We start from the raw sequence: 20,552 nt of genomic DNA on the forward strand, positions 1-20,552 counted from the left end.
AAAGAAAAACAGAATAAATCAAAGTCATCCTGAAAGATCACAGTGGCCTTCGCGATTTAAGAATCTGTGTTTTGGCAAATGAACCTTTCTACAGGAAAAAAAAAACAAAAAAACAAAAAAATTCATGGGCATGGAGAACAGACTTGTGGTTGCCGAGGGGGAGGGAGTGGGGTAGACTAGGAGTTTGAGGTTAGTCGATGCAGACTATTACATTTGGAGCGGGTAACCAATGAGATCCTGCTGTATAGCACAGGGAACCACATGCAGTCACTTGTGATGGATCATGATGGAGGATAATGTGAAAAAAAGAAAAAAAATATGTATATACATGACTGGGTCACTTTGCTGTACAGCAGAAATTGACAGATCATTGTAACTCAAGAGTAATAAAAAAAATTTTGTTAAATAAAGAATCTTATGTTTTGGCCTCTCTGCATGAGCTGTTCTCTGAGCCCTGTGCCGTGCAGGTGTGTCCTGAGTCATGCACACCGTGACGACACCCTCCGGATGTCGTACTCTGCAGAATGGTAATCTCAAGCCAAACCCTCCGTCCGGGACCCTCGCTGAAGTGTAAACATGCCAGTACCAGATTGCGTCATCTGATCAGCATCTGCGACGGCCCCAGTCCTGTATGAGCATCACTTTCTAAAGTCCATTCTTTTCTCCCCATCTCTCCTTTATTTACGTGCTGGCTATTTCTAGAACAGACCTCTTTAAGCGCTTTGCACTGTAGTTAATTAAAATGTCTGCGGAGTTCCCATTGTGGCTCAGCGGTAATGAACCCAACTAGTATCCAAGAGGATGGGGGTTCAATCCCTGGCCTCACTCAGTGGGTTAAGGTTCCAGTGTTGCTGAGAGCTGTGGTGTCAGTCACAGGTGCAGCTGGGATCCCATGTTTCCACGGCTGTGGTGCAAGCTGGGAGCTGCAGCTCTGATTCGACCCCTAGCCTGGGAACTTCCATATGCTGCAAGTGTGGCCCTAAAAAAAAAAAAAAAAAAAAAAAAAAAGAAAGAAAGAAGTTTAAAATGTTCACATGTATATCTCCCTTATTAGGCTAGAAACTCTTGAAGACAGAACTTCAAGTGCTGAGTACATAGTAGGCATGTAAATCTTTCTGGAATGGATGAATGTTGAATGGATTCTGATGCCAGTTCTGCTTCTTAGGAACTAGCTGCCTTCATCTCCCTGCCTCTGATTTTCTTGCACCTCAGAAAATGAATGATTGAGCAGTGGGTCAGGCTGTGAAGGGAGGATGATACTAAAAGGTGGGCTGAAGATGCTTTATTCTCATTTAATTATATAGCATGGAGAGTAGTTACTTTAGCTCATATTCTAAAGTTGTAAGGCTATTGGTTAACTTCACTTCAATTTTTTTCCTTAATACTATTTTTTTTTAGTAGGCATCTATTTACTGGGTCTCTCTTCAAGTATTTTATTGGGTAAACTCATTTCTTTTTTTTTTTTTAAGAGCAGCTTTATTAAGACATAATTTTTACACCATAAAATTTCCTCTTCTAAAGTATGCAGTTCAGGGATTTTTTTTTAGTATATTCAAATATTCAAAGAGTTGTCCTTTTTAAATGTTCTAAATTTAAATAGATCCACAGGAGTTCCCGTCGTGGTGCAGTGGTTAACAAATCCGTCTAGGAACCATGAGGTTGCAGGTTCGGTCCCTGCCCTTGCTCAGTGGGTTAAGGATCCGGCGTTGCCGTGAGCTGTGGTGTAGATTGCAGACGTGGCTCGGATCCCGCGTTGCTGTGGCTCTGGTGTAGGCCGGCGGCTTCAGCTCCTATTAGACCCCTAGCCTGGGAACCTCCATATGCCGCAGGAGCGGCCTTAGGAAAGGCAAAAAGACAATAACAAAAAAACAAAAACAAAACAAAACAAAAATAAATAGATCCACAATAGACACCACTTTCAGCCATCCACACCCCATCTTTTCTCTGCCCACTAGTGCATAGTAACCACAAATCTGTCTCTAGAACTTACCCTATCCTGGGTATTTCGTAGAAAGAGACGCATAAGTATGTGATCTTTTGTGACTTGCTTTTTTTACGTCATATAATGCTTTCCAGGTTCATCCGTGTTGTTGGGTATACCTCCATTCCCTTTTATGATCAAATCGTATTCCATATTCCATTGATATATGACATTTCTTCAGTGCATTCATCAGCTGATAGACATCTCAGTTGCTTCCACTTTGGGGGCAGTATAAATGATGCTGCTAGGAATATTCTCATACGTAGTTTTTGTGTGCACATGTATTTTCAGTTCTCTGAGGAATATCCTTGGAAGTGGAATTTGCTAGGTCATATGGTGACTCCATGTTTAACGTTTTGAGGAACTGCCAAACTGCTGGTGCCTGAGCGACTGCACCGTTTGCAAACCTGTATCTTGGACTCAGCGTTTCACGTGCCAGGAATACCAATGCCCTGTATCTTCATTGCATGCCAGCTAATCGGACAGGTGAAACAGGTGATGAATGTGGAGCAGAGCACTGCAGAATCTTCTCATCCCTGCAGCTACTCTGGGTACCAGTTTGGACTTAATGAGTAGGTCCAGTGTGCTGGGTTAAAACATAGAGGATCCCAGGTATACAGTGAGGTTGTTTAACCATGAACTAAAGGCAGGATGCTATTTAATAGATAGGTTCCATGTCCAGAGCCTGCATCCTAATGGCATATCATATATCACGTATGTTTGTTTTTCTGTATTTTCAGTGACATGCAACAAAATCATTTAAGAAGCTATTTTTTGCAGCTTTCAACTTCAGGTTTGTTTTTTTTTCCCCCTTGCACAAAAGTCCCAGTCAAGATTCTTAATACTTCCAGTCTCTTATTGGAGGTCATACCTTCTAGGCTGCAAAGTGTGCTGATCCCATGGCCCTGGGGTGTTGGTGGAATTTGCCAAGAGACCGTTTCATTGAAGACATATTTCCTCTGGGCCTAGATCTTACAGAATCAAGCTGAGCACATCATTGCCAGAAGGTCAGGGGATCCTTCTGTTCTTGATGGCAGAGCATGTAATGAGACCTTCCAGAATGGGTCAAGGTTGACGCTTATCCTCCATCCGCCCTGCCCTAATCATTTGTCTCAGCGGAGATGGGACTTCCATCTTTAGGGCAATATCTGCCTAATGGAAAGAATCTAAACCAAGATGAAACATGTAAATACTTCCTAAACCACAAGTGCTCTGTACTAAATTAATAAATACCCAACCATCGCTGGGGTAGCAACCCCGATGCATTTCAGACAAATTCTCTGGAGTCCCTAGAGATGCATTTGGTGGATGTAAAAGAAAGAGAACGTGCTTCTGTACTGTGCCTTCCACTGGGCTGAGCTCTACTTATGACTCTTCTGTTTAACTTGAGGTTGTTTTTTTTTCTTTTTTTTTTTCCCTAATCTCTCCCTTGCAAATTTTGTTAGACCAGTGACTTCAGCTAAGCAGCAGGAGAGAAGATGCTTTCTTCAGACCTCCAGGGGGTCACTCCATTTCCATTTCCTCACACCCGTATTGGAATGAGAAAAAGAGATGGACTGACCTTAAGACCTCTGGAATGGAAGACAGTTAGTTACCTGGCACCTGAGATAATTCCAGAAAGGGGTGGTTGGAGAGAATGGGGGAGCCCCGGAGAGTGATGTTATGTGACCCCAGGACTGGGTCAGAGGTCTGCTCCGCTCTGGTAAACACACTTTCCATCTAGTCCTATACTTGGGGCACTAGAGGCGTTTTCATAAGCTAACAAGAGTATAAAGAAAAGGTAGATTCCAGAGGAAATAGTATTAGCCAGGAGTTAGGGACGCTGGGGGAGAGGGGAGTGTTACGGGAGTGGCTTTGATTTTTAAAGAGTGAATTAGGGAGATCGTTGTGGTGATGAAACAGTTCTGTATCTTGATGGCTGCGATGGTTTCATGAATCTACACATAAGACAAAGCTGTATATACGCACATGGTCAGTGCACATGATACAACATCCATTTCCCAGTTTGGAAACTGTGTCTAAGATGTCATCACTTAGAGGGGAAACTGTTGCAGGTACCTGGGACCTCTTTGCTTCATTTGGCAACTTCTCTGTTTCTGTAATTATTATTTTTTTATTTCAAAAAAATTTTTTAAACGTTTAACCTGGGAGAAAAAAAGAAATGGTAACGCAAACAAAAAGGAAAATGATATGATGGACAGTAAAAATAATGGCATAGCATCTAAGTAGGTGTAACCTCTATTAGGCTTCTGACAAATGGTGACATTTCAAACAGGAGGGCAGCCACACTGTGGCTAATGTAGTGGTTGTCATTAAGGTTTTCCAAGAGGAAATGTGTGTGACTCATGTCACAGACAGTGAGTTCATCTCAAAATGATATACAAAGAACTTCTAGAAATGATTGAAAAAGACTAAAAACCATAGTCAAAGAATATGAATACCTCATTCATAGAGCAGGAAATACAGATGACTCTTAAACATAAAAAGAGACTCAACTTCCCCCTCGCAAAAGTTATTTTAAAAAGTATGCAGTACCTGGTGTTTCTGCTGCGGCTCAATAAGATTGATGGCGTCTTAGAAGTGCTAGGGCACAGATTCAATCCCTGGCCCAACACAGTGGGTTAAGGGTCCAGCATTGCTGCAGGTGCAGCTTCGGTCACAACTGTGGCTTGGATCTGATCCCTGGCCCAGGAACTGCTTATGCCACAGAGCAGCCAACAAAGAAAAAAAGAAAGTATGGAGTTCTTGCTGTGGTGTAGTAGATTAAGAATCTGACTGCAGTGTCTTGGGTCACTGTGGAGGTGCAGGTTCAATCCCTGACCCAGCACAGTGGGTTAAATGGGTCTGGTGTTGCCACAGCCGTGGCTTGAATTCAGTCACTGGCCTAGGAACTTGCATGTGCCATGAGTGTGGCCATTTAAAACTAAATAAATAATTCAAATAAAAAAATATACCGAGATACCGTTTTCTAACTCTTAGGTTAGTGAAAATGTGTAAATTTGTTAACACTTTCCCTTGGTGATGCTGAAGCCCTCTCAGGCTTTGCCAGTGGCTGCAGAAATGGGTACAGCCCTCTACAAACTCCTACTTGGCAGTATTGACAAAATTCCTGGAACAGAAATGGTTAACTGTTCACCAAGATTCATTTTCCCCCACCACAGTAATACTGTAATACAGATGCAGCTGGAAAGTAACTAAGCAGATAAGGAAAACACTTCCCATCTCCCTGCAACAACAGATGCTGAGCAAAACCAGCCAAGAGATCACCCAGCCAGATCCACAGCAGCCCAGCCAAGTCAGGCCAGATTGCTCACCTGCACCTTAAGCCACTACAGTTGGGGTGATTTGTTACACAGCAGTGCTAACTGATACAGTGTCCTATTTCGCTGATGAGGTTTCTCAGAACCACATATGCTCCCTCCGTGCTTTCCTTTTACCATATCCTGAGATAACTCATAGCTCAAAGCCAGTGGAATAGCTCATTTGCAGGCAGGCAGGCAGTACCAGCACATCCTCATCCAGACTCTACTTTGCCAAGTGCTGGGGACTGAAAGTCAGATGCCTCAAATTCAAGGCATGTACCTTCCAGCGAAGGGGGACAAATACATGTGAACAAGCAGGAGAGAACTAGAAACATTCTCTCAAGCACTGGTAAGTGCAATGATGAGATCCAAGGAAGAGGTTGGTGTCCCTTCCCTAAATTGACAGGGAGGGAAATAGGACCCTTAGCAACTCAGTACTCACTTTTTTGGGGGGTGGGTGAACCTCTATTTTAAAGTGTTTTTATTAAAGTATAGTTGATTTACAATGTTGCGTCAACTTCTGCTGTACAGCCAAGTTCCCCACTCACTTCTCATAGCCTCCCCATCATTTTCTGTCCCAAGAGACTGGACACAGTTGCCGGTGCTCTGCAGCAGGATGTCATTGCCCATCCATTCTAAATGTGGTAGTTTGCACTTGCTAACCCCAAGCCCCAGGCCATCCTGCTCCCTCCCCCTCCCCCTCCGAAACCGCAAGTCTGTTCTCCTGTCTTCATTTGTGCCACCTTTTAGATTCCACACGTAAACAGTATCATGTGGTATTTGCCTTTCTCTTTCTGATTGACTTAGTATGAGACTCTCTAGTTGCATCCATGTTGCTGCACATGGCATTATTGCATTCTTTTTTCATGGCTGAGTAGGTTGCTCACCTTGCACCACTGAGGAAAGGGAAACCCAGACTGAACAAGGCACCACACGAAGCCTGGTGTTTTGTACAGCAATCCCATGAACTTCTGTCAGGCTCTGTTTCACAGAGCGTTATTGAAACCAGCACAGAAAGATGCAGTAAACTTGAGGGAGTTGGGCAGAGCCTGGCTGGGATTAGAATCCTGTGGTGGACCAGGGAAGCAGTCAGCTCAATGCCCAGGTGGGTAGTGTGGGCGTGTGTTAGGGGTGTGAGTTAGACAAATACCAGTTCTGCCTTCTGCAAAGAGAGATCAGAGTTACCTGTAATCCTTGTTGGAAACAAGCTGGGAGGGTCCTTTCTGCACAATTGTGGGATCCAGGGAAGGCCGTTTTTCAACTCTATACATGCATCTCAGACCCACAGCAGCTTCAGAACCGCTGGAATAGAAGGATGATCTCTTAGCCCCTCTGCAAGAGGAAGCTGGCCAGAGTAACTTTTTAATCCTCAGGAAAAGAAAATGCTCTTTAAATGAATATTGAGAGAAAACTTACCCCCTTTTCCCTTAAGAACGTGACTTGGTAATGTTCTCCTTTATGCCCCAGATTAAAAACAGAATGTGGGCTGGTGATGTAGCCATCAGATCAAGATTGGTTTTCCAGAGTTTCTGTTGTAGCTCAGCAGGTTAAGAACCTGACTAGTATCCATGTGGATGCAATCCCTGGCCTCTCTCAGGGGGTTAAGGATCCAGTGTTACCCAGATCTGTGGTGTAGGTCACAGACACAGTTCAGATCTGGCGTTGCTATGGCTGTGGCATAGGCTGGCAGCTCTAGTTCTGATTCGATCCCTAGCCCAGGAACGTCCATATGCTGCCAGTACGGCCCTCAAAAGCCAAAAAAAAAAAAAAAAAAAAAAAAAGTTATTTCCCCTTTTTCCTTTTCTTTCTTTTTTTTTTTTTTTTTTAGGGATCAGCTTTTTTTAAAAAAATTTTTTTAATGATTTTTATTTTTTTCATTACAGTGGGTTTACAGTGTTCTGTCAGTTCTCTATTGTACAGAAAAGTGACCCAGTCACATATACATTCTTTTTCTCACATTATCCTGCTCCATCACCAGTGACTAGGTATAGTTCCCAGTACTATATACAGCAGGATCTCATTGCTTATCCATTCCAAATACAATAGTTGTCATCTATTAACCTTTTTTTTTTTTCAACCTTCTAAAATACTTAAGTTTCTTCTTGTGGTTAAATGACAGGCTTCCTACAGTAGAGAATGTAAACCTACCAGTGATTTAGATGAGACCCCGAAAGGAATCTTACCCATTTTTTTTTTTTTTTTTTTTAATTTAGAAGGTAAACTTCATGGGTGGGAGAAGGGTTGGGAGCCTGGAGTCTAATCTGGGACCTGGAGGATCTCTGGCCTCTGCTTGATCTTATCAGCCCAGGTAATCAGCCTTAGGATCTGTAGCATAAGGTGGGTTTTAGAGGTAACAGTGCCCCCTTCTGGCGCAAGTGGATTTTAAAAGTATAACCTGCAAATCCTGAGCCCAGGGGCACATGTCCATTGCTGGCATGGGGTCCATGCCTTAGGTGGTCTCCTTTGGGATGAGCCCCTCTCTGGGGTGTGTATGTCCTCTGCCGCGTGGGCAGTTCCAGGGCCTGGGAGCTTTGCCAGGGATCCCTGCCCTAAGCAAGGAGCTCTTTAGTCTTGAACTTGGACTCACCATTCTCAGCATATCCTGGGATTCTTTCTTCCTGAAGAAAACCAAAAACCAAAGTATCCTGAGTCTGTGATATCCGGCTGTAAGGGGGATCCTTAATTTTCTTTTTGCTGAAAACATTTCAACTAGCTGAGTGGGGTTTTCTGTTTGCACGTCTGTGTGCTTCTTGCTGGGTGTGGCAGCACGTGATCAGAATGTAAACATTTACAGGTGACCACCACCGCAGCCCTTCCTGTGTACCAGCCCCCACCCCCCGCCCTTGCAGGCCCCCCAGGGTAGAACTGGCACTTTTTTTTACCATAGACGATGGCCACATTCCTCCTACCCTGGTGAACTGTCAGTGGCTTGGTGACCTGGGAAGACCCCATTGGGTAGAGAGCACTGGGGACACTGTAAGGGTCAACACAAGTGACAAGCCTCATCTGCCTGGGTTCGCATGTTGGATTTGTCACTTACCAGCCATATGACTTCGAGCAGGTGACTTAATGGGTGTGGGTCTCGGTTTCCTCATGTGTCAAATGAGGACGATAAAACCAGAGTTAGTGAGAGCCTTGCATGGGTTAATATGTTATGTGTTTAGAACACAATTAGCATAGAGAATCCAGTACGTGTTCACCATTATTCTAGTTCCTTGACATGAGGCTTGAAGTTATCCTGTGCTTGTCGTCCTGGCTGTCTTTCTCCAAGTCTCACCCTGGATCCCAGTTCCTTAGGAAGAGGGAGCCACAGGTCACAGAAAAGTCTGGAGCAGTTGGGACTCCCTGTGTCATATGGAAGTTCTCGGGCCAGAGATCAGATCTGAGCCACAGTTACGACCTCTGCCATGGCCATGGCCATGGCAATGCCGGGTCCTTAATCCACTGTGCCCGGCTGGGAATCGAACCTGCGTCCCAGTTGCAGAGACACTGTGGATCCCTTGTACCACAGTGGAGCTCCTTTAATGCCTTGTACAGAGTCTAGACCCTGATGGCTGGTGTCCAGCTTTGTGGCCTGATTTCTCCAGGGGAAGTTGCTATTATTGGCCCAGATCTGCCCCTCCCTCCTCGGGGCCGCTGTATCTGTCTGGTGCACACATAGGGCCGGGACGGGGCCCTTTCTCTGCCATGCACCCTGATCCCTGAGTCCAGGTTCTTACCTGGGGTCCATGACTAGATTATAGCAAATCTCAGACCCCCTCTGCAGTTGTGCACAAAATGCTTTGTGTATTAGGTGCATTTTTTGGTGGCTTTGTTCCTCAGAGGTCATGCTTTTCTTGGAGGGAAACTGTCCTAGAAATTCAGGCACGTCCCTAATACTTGATGGGTGGCGATGGGGGAGGGGAGGTCGGTCGTGAAGGATGCATTGGTAGCCAGCCCTTTCATAAATTTTCTTTCTGCAGTAGCTTTTTAAAGTCCCCCAGGGTTTGCTTTCCAGTGGCTCAGGTTGTGTGGCCTCAAGACGGTGGGCCAGGATTTCTTCACAATCGAGGAGAATATGCAGGAAGGAGTTGGGAACTCTCATGGGCTCTTGTGAATTATTCCCCCTCCGTGTTCCTTTTCTCATCTAGATAATGAAGAGTTGGTGACAGTTTTGAGGCCCAGGCCCCACGCAACACAAGGGGGTTTGGTGTTTTTTTAAGGCTCCGATAAACATTTAAAGAGAAAACAACAGTGTCCCATGGGCTCTTCCTTGGGATTCTTGTCATCACTCTCTAGTAAGTGGGGGACCCCGGTTTTTAAAGAGGAGAGAGTTGGGGTGCTTTCCCGGTTATGGCACACCTCATTCTTGAGGGTGATCTTGGCTGGTCCTCCGTGAGTGTCCTGCAAGGGGACAGGACCAGCTTTGTAATTTGTGAAAGAGGAAACGAGAAAACAGAAATTGTAATGAATTCCAAAGGGGTGACAGGAGAGCACTGAACCAAGCGGGGTCCTTCTCAGCACAGGGTCCTGTGTCACTGCTCCACAGGGCTCCAGACTCGGCCCTGCTGTCTGCAGAAACCTCGAGCACATGCCTTCTGAAGGTCAGTTTGGGTTTGTTTCTGTTTTCCTTGGGAGGATGGGGTTGGAACACACCGCCACCAGGGAGACACTGCTCGTAAAGTGCTTTGCCCAGGCCTGGTTTCTGGGATGCTGTCAGTTCCGTCCTGCGATCACACCCCCAGTGAACTTTGGCAAGTCACTCAGGGACCTCCGTTGTCCCTTCTGTAAAGTGAAGTGCTTGTTTCAGCTCCCTGTATACCCGTGTTTCAGACTCCGCTTAAACATGATCGGAACACGGGTGATTGTCTCTCCTCCATGTACAGGCTGAAGTGTGGCGACGTGAGACGTCTGCATCTCTATGTGAGTTCAGATGCCCCTTGGACTCATGGCAGTCGGGGTCCAGGCCATGGCCATAAAGCAAAGACAGCAATAAAGCGAGCCCTATGAATTTGTGGTTTCCCCGTCTATATCAAAGCTATGTTTACCCTCCACTGTGGTCTTTTAAGTACATAATAGCATTACATCTAAAACAATGTACATACCTAAATTAAAAATGACTTTCTTGCTAAAAAGTACTAGCCATCATTGGAGACTTCAGTGAGTTGTAGTCATAACATTACAGATCACTGATTGGGAGTTTCTGTGGCTCAGCAGTAACAGACCTGACGAATATCCATGAGGCTACCGGTTCAATCCCTGGCCTCGCTCAGTGGGTTAAGGATCCGGCATTGCTCTGCACTGTGGTGTAGACTGGCAGATGCAGCTCCAGTTCCACTCCTAACCTGGGAACTTCCATATGCCGCGGGCATGGCCCTAAAAAGACAAAACAAAAGCAAAAACACTAATCCCAGATCACCCTAACAAATATAATAATAATGAAAAAGTTTGAAATATTTTGAGAATTACCAAAATGTGCACAGACCTGAAGTGAGCAAATGCTCTTGGAAAAATAGCACCAATAGACTTGCTCCACCAAGGGTTACCACAAGCCTTAAATTTGTATAAAAAACAAAACAAAATAAAAAACACAGTACTGTGAAGTGCAATTAAACAAAATACACCCGTATCTCTTTATATTATGTATGTGTAAAGTCCACACATGTATATACCTACACAGATGTATATGCAAGCATCATGGGAGAGTGTGTATTCTCTCACTTTCTATCACACACACACACACACACACACCAGTTGTGTGTCTCCAGAGCTTTCTGCACTTCCTTGCAACCTTTCAGCCAGCATTCTGGCCCCCGAGACATGCTGCTTTTGTACATGTGTAAGTGCTCCAGGGTCAGAAAAATAAATTCCTGCTCCTTCCAGTACACAAATCCTATTAATCCTCTTGTAATCCAGGGAGATTTCCCTTACCTTCCTCCTTTGCATGCATCTGTTCTCTTTCTGTTTATTTGAGAATTGCCTCTTCCTCCTTCCAGGATCTACTGATCAGTCTGCTTATCCCTTAAGAATTGCCTTGGGCAGACGCATGTTCTTGCCGCTGATCTGCATCCTCTGCCTGCCATTTGTAAGACGGAGGGCTCTGGCCCTGTACGCAGCCTGGACTAAGAACCAAAAAGTGCTGCGATTGCTCTGTGCTCAGTAATACTCTTGATTTCACAAGAGTTCAGCCATTTCGCTCACAAAGGAATCCCAGCCAAAATTTAGACCTGGGTAGTTTTTCCTATTACCTTGAAATTAGCCTTGATTACCCTTAAATTACTGAAGATTTGACCACCATGCAATGTAGTTTCTCCTTTCATTAATCTTACCGACTGGCTACATTTGTTACAAATTTTTTTTTTTCCCCTAGCCAGCACATGATTCCTTTTCTGGAGAAGGGCTTCTCTCCTGCAGTGCCTTTCTTCTATGTTACTTACCTTTCTTTGAGCATCTGATAAATGGTCACACCAGAGCACATCCTGACAGCCTATCTTTCTACCTGTGTTTCACCAGCAAAGGCAATATTAGCATCTTCTGGCATCCTTGGGTCTTAAACACCTCTTTTTGCAAAAACCTTGATAGGAGCAATACAACACATCTGGCGCAGGCATTGAAAAATAACATGAAAAATAACCATGAATATGCCTCCTCATTCTAGAATAAAACATGTACATCACAGACTATGCTGGAGAGGAGAGAAAATCAGGAGGGAGGAGACAAATCATTTATCTGCTGCTATCTAGAGATTACCATTATTTGATTAGTCACTTCCAATTTATTGTTCTGCACATTTTTTAAGATCGTGGCTTCTTTCTGCGTGCCATTCGGACGCCTGCTTTTTTATTTTCACTTAACATTATTGATCTTCATAACTATCACTTTCGCTGGCTCGGTGATATTTCGCCTAGTGATCTATCAACTTTATGATTTTAAGACATTCTCCTATTTTGGGCCAGTTAGGATGGTTTTGCATTTTTGTAGATTTAATGAAGACTTTGTTGAATTTCGTTACCATATGGCGTTTCTTCTTTCAGACTGATTGTTTAGTACAAATTAGCAGAATGTGATTCCTGGGTTAAAGGTCTGCAATTTTCTTAAGGTTCTTAATCTATATCATTAATTTTCTTCTAAAAAGGCGTGCGCTACTTTGTAGTGCAACAAATGATCTCAGAGCACAAACAGAGGTAAATTTAATGTTTTCTCTGATAATGAAGCTCTACCCATGACTGATTTTTTCCTTGAACAGGTTGGCTTTGATTAAAAAAAAAAAAAAAAAAAAGGAACCAACCAACAATAAAATGAATAAAATGGTTTCCTTTCCTGGGCTTCCGTTTTTTTCTCCCTGGAAAATAAAGAGATCAGATGAAATGAGGCACCACGGTCCCATCCGTGTGTGTGTGTGTGTGTGTGTGTGTGTGTGTGTGGGTGGCCGTTACGGTTGGACCGTTTGACAAAAGTATCTCTTCTGGTAGAGTCAAAAGAGGAAAGGTTGGCCACTAAGTAGAAAAATGACATTCTGTCTCATGGGTGGAAAGCAACCTTGACATCAGTCAGATTTGTCTTATCAAGATGAAGTGTATAGAAATGGCCTCCAAGGGATGCAGGATGCTGCGTAGGTGGTCAGAGGCGAGAAGATACGCTTCATGTAAATGCATTCCTTCTATGGAGTCCTTTCGCAGGGTGAAGCCTTCCATCCCTGCCAGAGGGGCTCACAAATGTCCCAGCTTTGGGGGAGTTCATTCTCGAGACCAGAGTTATCCAGTCGTCATGGGATTAATCTCAGTGGTGTAACTGCCAAGTTCACCTAAATCCTTAGAATATTTGAGAACTGTGATAACAGAGCTGGAAATGCTCCAGGGTTTCTGATGCAAAGCTGATTCCTGCTTTGCTCTCTGTAGTATCAACATGGATAACATGGAGAAAACCTCTTTAAATGCCAGGAAATAGGGAGTTCGCATTGTGGCACAGTGGTTAACGAATCTGACTAGGAACCGTGAGGTTGCGGGTTCGATCCCTGGCCTCGCTCAGTGGGTTAAGGATCTGGTGTTGCCATGAGCTGTGGTGTAGGTCACAGATGCGGCTCGGATCCCACGTTGCTGTGGTTCTGGTGTAGGCTGGCAGCTACAGCTCCGATTGGACCCCTCGCCTGGGAACCTCCATATGCCACGGGAGTGGCCCAAGAAAAGGCAAAAAGACAAAAAAAAAAAAAAAAAAAAAATGCCAGGAAATAGCCCCTGTGCTGTCTGTGTCAAAGCCTTCAAGCCTCCTTAACAGTGTAAAGGAGACTCACGTCTTACCATGTATGGTAGTAAGCTTCCAAACCTCTCCACATAAAGGCATAAGGACAGACACAGGGACAGCTCACGCAGGTGATACCCACAGCATCCCAAAGGAGGAGCAGTGAAAGCTGCCTGTGAAGATACCCAAGTACAGCTGCTGTGTGTGGAAACATCTGTCCAAATGGGAGCAAAATCTGGCTCCCCCAGATTGGTCTCATCAGTCTTTTAATAACCCATCAGCGCAAGAGGCGGCCAGTCGCTCCATGTGTGATAGGTGCTTGGCGCTATGGCACCATCATGGCCCCTTCCACCTTGAGCCGTACGTTTCTGTCCTCCTTTCAAGAGTGCCCACGGTCAGAGAGCCCTGGGCATGTAGCCCAGACTTCAGAAGCAACAGCTAACTCAGTGTGTCACCTTTACAGGTTTTGGTTTTCTTATCCGTTGAAACACAGGTGAGGTCACGCACCAGCCGAGGGGCTCGTGTGTGCTCTGGTTGTTCGTATGGTCTCCCAGAGCCAGGCGATGTGGGCCTATGGCTTACCTCCACCTTCTATGAGCAGAGTCGTGCTACCTTTGTGGTTCTGTTTCTTTGTGAAGTTCCTGGCTCACAGGGTTGTTAGGGTGATTAAATATGTAGATATGTACAGAGCGCTCGGAGGAGTGTGGGACCCAGCCCGCGGGTGTACCCGTTCGCTGGCATCCCCAGCACTGCCACGCCTTCCAAGGGGGCTGCAGGGACTAGGACTCATACCCTGGTGCTGCTTGGTCCGCAGGGGGCTTATGACTGGTCGTTATGATGACCCTGCGTAGATCCTTTATTCCCTGTGCATGGCCTGCTTATGGTGGCTGTGGAATCGTTCCTCGGGTTTATTCGCTAACCGTTTAGCAGGGGCCCGTGTAATTATTTTCTTTCATTATCATGTTCCCAAAGTCCGAGTCTTTGGGTCTATAATGTTCATAAAGAGAAGGTTGGAGGTGAGTCCTGGCAGTGAAGCTCAGGATGCTTTTTCTCCCTGCCAAGTCCTCACAGGAGCTGAAGCCCAGGTATTTAGGCACCGCTCACTTTTCCTTTCATCTCTCTGGGACTCCTTCTGCCCCCGTCAAGAGCAGAATAGAGAGATTGTAAAATGCCTGGTTAGATGTGGAGGGAGAAAACGTACAGTTCATTTTTAAATTCCCTGCCTGTCAGTGAGTGTCCGCCTATAAATAGGGCATCATTTCCTGTGCAGCACCGCATCGATGAGACCCGCGTGGTTCTTGTTCGTGTTGCCCTGTCTCTGGGATACCTGAGGCGGGAGGGAGAGGTGGCACCTGCTTTGGCTGAGGTTCGGGGAGTGATGGTGAGGCCAGTGGCTCTCAACAGGTGGTCCGGGGCCGGCAGCATCAGCACCACTTGGGAATATTTTGGATGTTCACGTTCTTGGGTTCCACCCCAGACCTACTGGATCAGAATTTCCAGGGGTGGGGCCCAGCAGTCAGTGCCTTAATAACCCTCCCGTTGATTCTGACACATGGGGGCGTTTGATACCCATCAGGTTGGGCTGGACATTTTCAGGCAGCGATACCTCCTAAGGCCCAATAAACCTGCTGTTTTTCCTCACTCCCCAAGCAAATATATACCTGTGACCACACAATCAGAGCGGTAAATTGACGCCAATTAGCAGCTAAGTAACTGCCAGCACTTGTCACCAGGGTGGTTGTTAGTAATTAGCACTAATGACTCTAGAGAGGAAAACTGTTGTGGTTCAAAGACATCCCCAACATTTGAATTCACTCTGAGTTTTCTCAACATTTTCCTGCCATGTTTGTCTTTTACATGCAAAGGCCATCACAGTGGGATGGATGCTTCTCTTGAGACAAGACCGCATGAAGTAGTAACAGGAGGTGGTGTTTTTAATGTTTGCCGGGTGAGCTGATTCAGTTGGGGCATACGTGAAAGTTGTCACATCAGCCTTTTGGACGCACCTGTGTATTAACTGTAGTGATGCCGGGATACACATTGTAACTTTCTCCAGGAACCATAAAACGATTGGTCAGCAGGGCAGAAATTGTGCAATGACAGTTCTTTCTGAATTTTGTGAGAATAGACCCAAAGAGAAAGAAAGAAAGTCACCCATGTAACCCTTAGCGTTGAGTGACCCAACGTAGGTTTTCAAAAACCCTTCCAAGAAATGTTGATGAATAGAATTAACGTGATGCCTGCATCTGCTTGTCCGTGAACATGGCATGTGTTGGAAGAGGGGAAAGGCTGTTTTGACTGTGGTGCTCCTTCTGTTTAGCAATGACTTCATCTTACTTGCCCAGAGTTGTCTCTCCCAACAGTCTTCAGAAGGTTGGATTGAGTTGAGTGAGGATGGAGGGAGTTTGAGTTTGACTGTGTGAAATTCTCCTGTTCGGTGCTCCACCGTGATCAAAGCTCATCACTGGGAAAGTTTTTGAAGTTGGCAGATGTTTAGTTCTGCGAGGTCTTGTTAATTAGGCGAGGGAGCAAGTTATCAAAGGGAAGCCTGGCTGTCTCAGCTGTCTCCTTTCTTCCTAAAACCCAAAGGTATAAAAGTAGGGACGTTTGTTTAAAAAAGCTTGGGGAGGAGGGGGAAATTGTGTGATTGGAAGGTTCACCTCATTGGGGAGGCGACAGCTACTTAAAACTGCTAGATTATTTGTAAAGAGCGAGTCTGGGACAGCTTCCGTGGGCATATGATATGATTCCTGTCTGTCAATGAAGAACAAGCTGAGACTTCTGAACTGGCAGAAAGGAGGGTTCTGGACATGGGTCTACCAGAACATCACGATGCCAGGTCCTGTCCTTTTCAAAAAAATTATTATGGTAAAATATGCATCACAAAAATTAGCATTTTAACCATTTAGGTATACAGTTCCATGGTGTTAAGTCCATTCTGCACCTCCATCCATTAGTCTTCCCAAACTGAAACTCTGTCTCCATCAGACACTAACTTCCCGAGCCACAGCCCCCCAGCCCTGGCAACAGCAATTCAACTTTCTGTCTCTGTGAACTCTAAGTCCCTGATACCGATGGAATTATAACTCTCTGTCCTTTTGTGACTGGCTCTTGGTATAAGGTGTTTGTGGCCCATCCACGCTGTAGCCTGTGTGGCAGTTTCCCTCCTCTGGGCCAGTACTTAAAGGCCATCAGCCTCCCTTCGCCACCTGTTCAAGGTTCCACTAGGTTTACCTTCCAGCCCCAGGTGCCTGCACAGACCTTTTGTTTCAGCCGCACTGAATTCTGTGTGGTTTACTAGACTCACAAGCTCTTAGGCCTTGGCAAAAACTCGTACCTGTGCCTAAGAAGCTCATCTCATCAGCCTGCTGAATTCCACCTCATTCTTTTTTTTTTTTTTTTTTTTTAGGGCCGCACCTGTGTCATATGGAGGTTCCCAGGGTAGAGGTGGAATGGGAGCTGTAGCTGCTGCCCTGCCCCACAGTCACAGCAGCACCAGATCCAAGCTGTGTCTGCGACCTACACCACAACTCATGGCAATGCCAGATCCTTAACCCACTGAGCGAGGCCAGGGATTGAATCTGCGTCCTCATGGATACCAGTCAGATTTGTTTCTGCTGAGCCATGAAGGGAACTCCCACCTCATTTTTAAGGCTTTCCCCTCGTGTCACCACGGGCAAGGTAGTCACCCCCTCTGTGTTACCTGGATCACGCCTGTGGCACTCATAAGAATGTTGTCAGTTCCTGTATCTCTTCAGGACTACTAGCCCCTGGTCCTTTCTGTGAGTGAGGACGTTGCAAGCAGAGACAATTGCCCTCACGTCTCATAAGAGCGGGCACCAGGCCCTGCAGTCTGGGCTGGTAACCTGTGTTGTTCAGATGGGTCAGCCCAAGCTGCTTGCTGATCACAGGCCGCAAGCCTGGAAGTTCTACTAGAATTTTCCCTAACGAAGGCGCACCATGTGGGACCACAGAGATTCTTCAGCTAGCTCCAGGATACTGTCTCAGCTCTTTCCTGAGGGGAATTTTGCAAGTGGAGCCCAGCCCAAGCCAAGAGGAAGGGTCTCCCAGAGGTCACATCCACAGTCAGAGGCCCCTGATGCTAAGTCCCTGAGCTGAGGGGCTTGAGCTCTGCCCCAGGAGCTGTGTGGTTCCCATGCCTGGTCCAGAATTGTCATTTACTGCTGGATTTAAATGGAAAATTAATTGTTCCAGAAGCAGCAGCTGTCCCCACACCCTGGCCCTGAGTGAAAAGAATATTTTTTCGAGTTAAGAAAAGTGTGTCTTTCTCTGATTTCCATATATATATATATGATTACTCAATGTAGTATATTACTATAATGTGTGTGTGTGTGTGTGTGTAATTCCTGCTGTGGTGCCGTGGGTTAAGAATCTGACTGCTGTGGCTCCTGCTGCTGCAGAGACGCAGGTTCAATCCCCAGCCCAGCACAGTAGCTTAAAGGATCTAGCATTGCAGCAGCTGAGGTGTAGGTCACGGCTGCGGCTCGGATTCAGTGCCTGAATATACCATGGGTACAGCCATTAAAAAATAAATAAATCTAAAAAATAATATTTATATAAAAATGTATATGAACATATAAATGTACACATATATAATACTTATATATGTATATCTCTGTGTGTGTATATATATATGTACTTGTGTGTGTGTGTGTGTGTATGTATATATATATATATATATTTTTTTTTAAGACATCCTGTGGGGCAGAGCAGTTTACAGTGAGGCGCGTTCTCCCTTAGAGGTAACCTCAGCGAGTGGGGCAGGTGTCAGGGAGAAGGCACTGCAGTGAGTCTTAAAATGGAGCGAGCGTCGTCCATAATTGAAAAGCCTAGGGACGCTGCTGTCTTGATTGGGACATTCAGCTCTCACTGTGCTCCAGAGCCCTGGGGTGTCCGAAGCCAGACACCAGAGGAGTCCCTGGCCAGGAGGGCAGCACAATCATTACATCTGACGCAGAAGGGCCAGGGCTTTGTGGAGTGGAGGGCAGCTTGCCCCGGGAGCAGAGCAGTTGTCAGATCCTCCTCATGTGAAGCATTGGCAAGTGAGGGAAGAGATGGGACACTGATCCCCAGTGACAGGCACCAAGAGATAATGCCAAAAAGGACCCGCTTGCTGCATGACAAGGAATCCTGATGGCCTAGGAGGTCCGCTTGCCCTGCCCAAGTCATCAGCCAGACTCTGCACATGCCCCCTGTGACAGGGAACTCACTACCTCTCACTGCCGCCCGCCATGCCTCCAGAGAGCTCTGGCTTTTGAAAGTTCTTCACCTTCAGCCCCAAGGCTCCACCTGTAACCTCTCCCTCTGTCTAAGTTTTACCCCTCACCTTGCAGAATCACTCCTCTTCCCAGCATTATCTTCCCAATGTCTAGGGCATCTCCGATGGAGCTACTGAGCCTTTTCTTCTCCCAGGGAAGCCATCCTCACGCTCTGCAGCCCTTCCTGGGCTGGGGGCTGCTTTTTCAGGCTGGGCAGGGGATTACCGAAGTCTGATTGGATGCCCTGCTCGCCACCGTGTAATGGTATTACAACAGCTCCAGATAGAGCCAGGAAGCCTCTGAACACCTGACAGCCCAGAGCCCCAGCTCAGTCCAGCATCTGGATGGACCACAGGCTGCTCGTTCCCTTCGTCCAGGCCCAGGGATCCTCCATGTACCTTGAGACACGGGAGAGGGCACAGATGCTCAGTCCTAACCAGACTGATGAATGGAGACCTCAGGAATACCCTGTGTTGTGTGCATTTGCAACCCTGAATACTGAGTGGTTAGAAACAGAGTGGCTTAGTCCATCCAGAGGTCAGCCATTCGTTGACTCCTCGCCCCTGATGTCTTTGGCCACTGTCCACCTTCTGACCTGGGCTGCCCCCCCTCCCCGAGTTCTGCCACCACATCCAAACTAGGATGGACAGCAAACCCTTGAGTAAGGCAGCACTTGCCTGCAAAATGTGATTAATTGTGTTTCCAAATGCCGTCTGTTGCTTCGGTGATTACAGCGTCTAGGGCATGGATTAAGTTGTGTTAACTGCCCTGTTCCCTCTTAGGTGTGGGTGTCTTACGGCAAATCGGATGCTAACACTTCAGGGGAAATATTTCATGTTGCAGCCACAGCAGCCCCGCGAGTTGACGTTCTACATCCTGCATGGATGCAGCATCTAAAACGTGGAGAGAAAAATTCACCTGCCCCATTTCACATGGCTTAGCGTTGAGGAGAACAAGGATTCAGAATCCCAGCAGTTGGCCTCTGATAGCTGAGCTCTTATTTAGCTGTTGTTTTTTTAGATACAGTTCAGAGAGTGTCAGGTCCACCCCTGTCCAGAGTACTGTCCCGCGGTTTTAGGATATTCACAGAGTTGCATGGCCATCACCACAATCTAATTTTAGAACTTTTTCAACCTTCCAGAAAGAAACCTGTCCTCGTGAGCAGTCACTGCCTCCCCCCCATCTCTCCAGCCTTAACCTCTCTGCTAATCTCCTTTCTCTCTCTATGGATTTGCCTATCTTAATCAGATTTTTACATGTGGCCTTTTGTGACTGGCTTCTTTGACTTGGCCTAATGTTTGCAAAGTTCATCCACAGTATAGCAAGGTTCAAGCTTTAATTCCTTTTCAGGGCTGCGTGGTGTTCCGTGGTATATTTAGGCCACATTCTATTTATCCACTCATCAGTTGATAGACATTTAGGCTGTTACCCCTTTTTGATTACTGTGAATAATGCTACCATGAATATCCACGCTCAGGTTCAGCATGGACCTATGTTTTCGTTTCTCTTGGTAGATGTGTAGCGGTGGCATTTCTGGGTCACTGAGTAACTCCACGTGTAGCATTTGGAGGAACTGCCACGCCGTTTTCCAAAGTAGCTGCAGCACCTCTTAGTCACCTCTTCAAGTGCAGGAATCATCTCCTAGGTGTTCTGGGCAAAGTTTCCTCACCTTTTATTCTAGTTCAGCAACTCACTGGTGATGTATTTTTTACTCCACTGCACGAAACAGGAAGCTTTCCAAAGGATACCTAACTGGGATCTCAACTTGGGACT

General features: G+C 46.0%; 1 protein-coding gene across 5 annotated transcripts in view; it reads left to right on the forward strand.

The window, feature by feature from the left end:
* The window catches only part of LARGE1 (LARGE xylosyl- and glucuronyltransferase 1), a 593,475-nt gene that overhangs the window by 387,866 nt on the left and 185,057 nt on the right, over nt 1–20,552 (forward strand). The window lies entirely within an intron of this gene.

The sequence above is a fragment of the Sus scrofa genome, chromosome 5 (genome assembly GCF_054392235.1).
Source record: "Sus scrofa isolate SSC_HxYL_T2T_F1_AM1 chromosome 5, Sscrofa_HxYL_maternal_Yorkshire_Landrace_v2.0, whole genome shotgun sequence".
In the NCBI taxonomy this organism is placed as follows: domain Eukaryota; kingdom Metazoa; phylum Chordata; class Mammalia; order Artiodactyla; family Suidae; genus Sus; species Sus scrofa.